The 6745-nt window shown below is 29.0% G+C and overlaps 1 long non-coding RNA gene across 1 annotated transcript; it reads right to left on the bottom strand.

Annotated features, from left to right (window-relative positions):
- Nucleotides 1-2381: 2381 nt before the first annotated feature.
- On the bottom strand, nucleotides 2382-3024 carry LOC111881545 (uncharacterized). The gene is made up of 2 exons (XR_002846860.3): nucleotides 2783-3024; nucleotides 2382-2634 (listed from the first exon to the last, which is right to left on the bottom strand). It is a non-coding gene; the product is annotated as an uncharacterized LOC111881545 (long non-coding RNA).
- Between the last annotated feature and the right edge of the window lie 3721 nt (nucleotides 3025-6745).

The following is a 6745-nucleotide window of genomic DNA, read 5'->3' as shown; positions in this document are numbered from 1 at the left end:
TTTTTTTTCTCTGGTGCGATAACTGAGAACGAAGAAGACGCAGGAGGATGTTTACCTCCTACATAATCAAACTTGAATACAGAACGAGAGGGAAATCATCGAATCAAAAGAAAAAAACACAAATGGCCCTTAATTCAATTGAGACTTCTGATTTATGATTAGATTGAAACATAGCAAAAAGAATGGTGGGGATGATCTTACAGTAGCAACAAGCTGTGAGAGGTGGTAATGGTGGTCCACAGTGGGTCTCACGGTGGCAGCTCCACTGCCTCCATCGTTTTCTTCTGGGTTTCGTTGACAGCTACAGAAGTGAGAGATGATGAGAGGTGTTAGGCTATATTGGAGGTGGTTTTCGGATTTATGGAGTGGCAGAAAATGGTGGCAATGCTCGGTGGAAGAAAGGTGGCTGGATGATGACGGGGAGCTCCGTCAGCCTCCTGTTATCGATTTCTTCTTGTTGTTTGGTGTATATGAAGGGAAGGGGAAGCGAGTTCGGAAATGGAGGAAGCTTGCCAGGCAGCAGTGCGTTTTTCGGTGGGAAGAAAAAAGGTGGCAGGAGGGACTCTGGTGGCTGCTGCCATCGTTTTCTCTTCTGTTTTGGAGGATATGCTAATGATGGGAAGGGTTGGCTGGAGGTGTTGATGATTAGAAGGCATTATAAGGTGGTGTAGGGTCGGTTTATGGGGGGAAATGGTGGTTTGTGATGGTTTTGGGTAGTGTTGGGAGTTGTAGAGAGAGAGAGAGAGGTGGGACCGCTTTAAATTAATGTTTTTTTTCTTTTTTTTTTCAAAAAAATAGAAAACCTCATAAATGGTCCCTGGGTGTTGAAATAACGAAAATACCCCTCACTTAACGGTAGAAAGCTGACGGAGTTAGGCGGAAGGACCAAATGTTAAAAGTTTTGAAACCACATGGACCATCTGTGAGGTTTTTTGAAATTAGGGATTAAATTTGATATTTTCGAAAACCACAGGGACCATTTTTGAAGTTTTGTCTTATTATTACTATCTTTTTAAATAAATATCAAAATCTATTAATAGCTTATTTTTATTTATTTACTTTTTTTTTATCTTACCCCCTTTAAAATATTAATTCATATAAAACTAATATTTTTTAATATTTATTTACTCATTTATTTATTTATTTATTTCGCTTATCTTTCTAATTGTATGATCATCATTTTTATTTGCTAAACCTTTTTTATAAATAATAAAACAAAAGACGGGATGTTACATAACTGAAGAAGATATATTATAAAAAAATGTCAAAATATCATCATAATAAAGAATATGTTCAAATGGAGCAATATATATTCTAAGATAATACTATAAATTTTGATATTATTTAAGCTAATGACAAGGTCATAAAAAGGTCTAACATTGAATGTGAAAGGAGCTGATGAAGTGGTAACCATAATCTAACGATGAACAGAAAGAACGGATAACTATAATATGAAACCATGCATGTTGATGAGTTAATGAGTTGTGTGTGAACACTTATTGAGTTTTTAAAGACTATGAAGAGCATGGGTTTGAGAAAGCTTTGAAATGTTTTTTAGCTATAGCTTCTAATTTAGGAATTAATTTGGTATTTGTTGAATAAAATAATAAAAGAATTATTATTATTTTTGATAAAATTAACGTTGACTCAAGAATCATTTATAGTTCATTATTTTGTGTATATAAATCAAACTAGTGGTTCATTGGAGTGAAAGTTTTAATTATACAAGCACTATGAAAACATGAACATTTTTTGATTTCTTATTCATAATAGAAAATTTGAAGTCACTGAGTACCGATGAACTAAAAGGAAGTTGTTAAAATCTTAAAAAAGATGTACAAAACGGTCATAATGACATCGACGGTGATGATTTATTCAAAGAACTAAAATTGCTACAATAATTACCAATTAAATAATAGACAGCTAACACATAGTAAATTTCTTAAAAATGATAAACAATAGCATTCATATAATATTGTTGATTGTTCCTATTAAAATAATATCAACGGAACGAAGCTTTTCAAAATTAAAACTTTTAAAATCTTATATGCGGCCTATTATCTTTCAAGAGAGATTAAACATTTTGGCTTTGATTTCGGTTGATAATGAGTTTCTTGAAAATATTGATTATAAAATTATAATAGATGAAGTTGCTTCTAAAAATATTAGAAGATCTTTAGAAGATAGTAATGTATGGTATTTATCTTCATTTGAAAGTTGTTTGTAGCATATTCAGTTTATTCCTAACGACTGAAAACCCATATATAGTATTACGGGATGTTTATTATCAACTTTAAATGTTTAATTTAACGTTAAGGAGTTTACTTAATAATATTTTACGTATTTTTTTATGTGCCTTAACTGGATTTTTGCACAAAATCTATCAAACATATTATTAAAAGAGATCGAGATTATTAAAAACATTGTCAGTGTCTAATGTCTTACAAAAAGCAGAAAATCAGAACAAACGCCCGATTGGTTATTCCAACATGGATCAACAAAAGATGCATATTGCCATCATCATTAGATATTCCTAGCGGAGAAGACGCCGGTCATGGTTTTTCCAGCAACTCCAACACCCGCCCCACGTGCTTGGTCCGCTATTTGTATGAGCGACTTTTTCTGATTCAATAGCTGCATATGCAACATATAAGTACACACAAACTAATATACACATTGACACATGTAAGCATGTCTCATGATAGTAAATACATAATATTTGTGTGTATACATGTATACACATGTATCTACATCTATATTATATGCATGTGATTTATCATACCTTTTTGTTTATTATTTTGGGGTTGAAGGGTGGCGGGATGGGTTCTTCCAGCAGCAGAAAAGAGAATAAATGCAGAGAGTACAACCAGGAAGAAAGTAAGACCATTGAGCTTCATTTTATGAGACTGTGGTTTGGGCTCCTACTTCCCTTATTTGTATATATAAGTGGGAAAAATGACGCTGAGACTCAAATGATCACAAATCAAAGCATATAACATATTATATTGAACAAATATTATATTATTATTGGGATACATCTTACACAAGATTCTGGTGTTAAACCATTCATATTTAACTCGTTATGAGATGCTAATTTTAATAATACTATATTAAAGTGCGATTAGCTATTATATTTGTAATATCTATCCTAATAAATAAAAATTTTATTGCCACTTGTCATTCTCTTATTTAATTTGGCACATGTCATTTTGTTATAATTTTGAAATATATTTATTTTCCACTTGTCAATTATATCATTATTCATTTCCACTATATCATTAATTCAGTTTCCATAAATTAAACCTATTATAATAACTATTAATTTCAATTTTGAAATTTAAAATTTCAATTTCAATTTCAAATAAATTTACATTTTAAACCATTATATTTAACATTTTATTATAATAACTCATTTAGTACACGGGTCTAACAATTAAACACATAATTTTAATTAATTTATTTTTTGCATATTTTTTTTCTTCATAATTTTCACTTATTTCATATTTCAAACTCAAATAAACTTCTAATTTAATCGCTCTTATTTAACATTATGTTTTAATTAACCCGTATAATATACGAGTTTCACAACTAGTATATTTAATAAAAACAATTACGGAAATTATCATATTTTTTAATTGCATTTAACATCCTACCTTGAAGATGTATTTTGCCAAATGACATGTTCTCAATAAATTTGACACATGTCATTTTTTGAAATTTTTTCTTTTCCACTTGTCATTTTCTTGTCTTTATATTTTCTTAATTTAAAATCTACATTTTTTAAGGGCTTAAATATGTAAAGTAGATCAATCAGTTGCATTTCATAATAACTTGTATAAAGCCGTTTCTTTTGTTTCAAATCTCCAAGAGAATAAGTGTGTGTGGGTGAAATGAATGTTGTTGTATTGGGTTTTACCAAAGTGTCATTTAAAATAATTATTATCAACTAATTTGATGTAAAAAAAAAAAAACACTTTGCATAGACAATACAAGTTACTGAAGTTATCCATTTTTACCGGTCTTTTGACATTTTTAATGAATTAATTTATAATATTAATATAAAAAAATATTTTGTATGTGAAAACAACTTAGAATATGCTATTTCATTCATTTCCTTCACTTATTTTATTTCATTATATCATTTGTAATTATTTAAAAATATTAATTTAAAAAATACCGTAATGGTTACAATTTTATATTAAATTTTTATTTTTAATAAACCCGTATAGTACACGGGTCTTACATCTAGTTTTTAAATAAAAAGTGAAAATAATTACTCAGTCGTTTGTGAAACGCTCTTTTTGGTTGAGAATTAGGATGCGTTGGGTAACTCGGTTTACGAATTTCAAAAGAGTTTGAATAAAAATTGCGTTAAGTCAATATAATTGAAAATTTTCAAATTCCATTAAATTCTGTTATTAACAAGTTGCAATAGTTGACTTCAAGTCTACCCACAATGACACAATCCAAAAACTACTTGACTCCTAAGTCTACACAAAATCCAAAAATTAGGTTCGAATTGTCTTCGATGAGAATGTTTCTTATTTCTTTTTAGAAATATTCGAGAATTTATGTTCAACGTATCAAAATATGTTATATGTTTATTCTCTATTCTAAATAGATACAACAAGTCAACAATCTCTACCAATTTCTTTTAAAATGAGTTTTTTTTTTTTTTTTTTTTTTTTTTTTTTTTTTTTTTTTTTTTTTTTTTGGGTTGTATGTTTTCTATGTGTTATACTTAAACTTATAAACTTTATACATATTCGAATAGGCTAATTAAACCGCTAAAGCTCTTTAAAATAGCTGGTAATTAGTAGTTGTAACTATTATTTCTATAGAGATATTCAACAAAATTAGTTTTCAACTTAGCTTTTAAAGATGTAAAATTAGATAAACATTTGTGGCAAAAACCTAAAAGCATAAAAGTTACTATTGCTAACTTCCTTTATATATATATATATATATATATATATATATATATATATATATATATATATATATATATATATATATATATATATATATATATATATATATATATATATATATATATATATATATAAAATAAAAATCTTGGAATCCAAAATCTATTTCAAGTGACTTTTAGGAGTTTTTAGCTGTTTGATTTTTATCTAATTTTAGTGTTTTTGCCACAAATTTTTAATTAATTTGACATTTTTTCGTCCTTGTAGTCAAAACTTTTACATTTTAACATAAAAAAAAACACAAAAAACATCCTTTAGAATTTTGCCACCATATTTTCCAACTTTGGCAACTTTCACTTTATTACCACAATATTTTTGGATTTTCTCTACCAGTGTCCCCTCTTTTGGTTGTTGTACACTTTTGATATCTAATTTTAAAGGTTGTCGACTTTCTCTCCTATTTGTGGTGATTTACATTTTCAGCACATATTTTTTAAAGTTTGCCGATTTTCTCCATATTACCCCAAAAACATAACCAAGAGTTCTTTGCTAGTTTATATTAAAATTTAAAACATTTTACTGTTAAAGTTCTTTTTCTGAATTTTTCTTAAAGGTTAAAAACTAAAAGTTTCATACAAACACGCATTTGTTATACAAGGGTGTAGGCGTGTATATGTGTTTGTGAAAGTGTATATATATATATATATATATATATATATATATATATATATATATATATATATATATATATATATATATATATATATATATATATTTCTTGTTTATTTGTCTAGAAGATGTTGCAAGAAATGTTTTTCTGTCCGCAGACTTTGGTCCATGTCTCTTTGGAGAAGAGGACATGCATAAATTTTGACGTCTGTAGTCTCCTAAAAAACAAACAGTCTACAATATCATACATACATATATGTTTTCCCGCCCGTAGACATAGATGCTTAAAAAGAGTTTTTCAAATAAACAAACACCACCTATCGGAATACATTTTCCTCTACTTAATATAAAATTTTCGTTTATAAATTCTATTGAAATAACTTAGGGTAACTTAACATGTGATATAATAAAAAACATTCAATTATTAAGACCGAAGGGACTGGTTCGATATTTTTTTGCTTGGCATGTGTTCGGCAATTTCAGCACACACCACTCCTTATGGTGCCATGTCGAAGTCTTGGTTGTTGAACGACATTTGAATTCTGAGAGAGAGAGAGAGAGAGAGAGAGAGAGAGAGAGAGAGAGAGAGAGAGAGAGAGAGAGAGAGAGAGAGAGAGAGAGAGAGAGAGAGAGAGAGAGAGAGAGAGAGGCTATTTTTTTTTTCTAATTTTATTCCAGAAAAATCAATCTTGACCCATCCCTTCAAAGTGATATGTCATTTATGATGTGTAACAAAAACGACGTGACTGCAAGGTGGCATTCAAAAAGCTAATGTTGCACTGTGTCATGTCATACACCACTCCCTCCAACCTAAGGACTAATTAAACAATTCAGATTCACAACAATACCAAAGCGAGATCATAACACGAATTTGTAGAATTGCCACAGCACCAATGCGTGTTAGACTTTGTTATAAAATGACAGTTAGTTAGTTAGTTGAAGGGCATGGTTGTACTTTCATACATAAGTTTGTTAATTCTGTTAGTTAGAAAGAGTTATTTATGAGTGAATGTATTTAGCTCAGTAAGATCATTATAATGAGTTAGATTCGAATATCATCTTCTTTCTCTCAAAGTTTCTTTAATTTTGAAAGATTACATGGTATGAGACTGAGTAAGTTTGACCAATGTCTATGAATTAGTCGACAA

This window comes from Lactuca sativa, chromosome 3 (genome assembly GCF_002870075.4).
Source record: "Lactuca sativa cultivar Salinas chromosome 3, Lsat_Salinas_v11, whole genome shotgun sequence".
Taxonomy (NCBI): Eukaryota; Viridiplantae; Streptophyta; class Magnoliopsida; order Asterales; family Asteraceae; genus Lactuca; species Lactuca sativa.
This window is presented reverse-complemented; position numbering and strand designations above follow the sequence as displayed.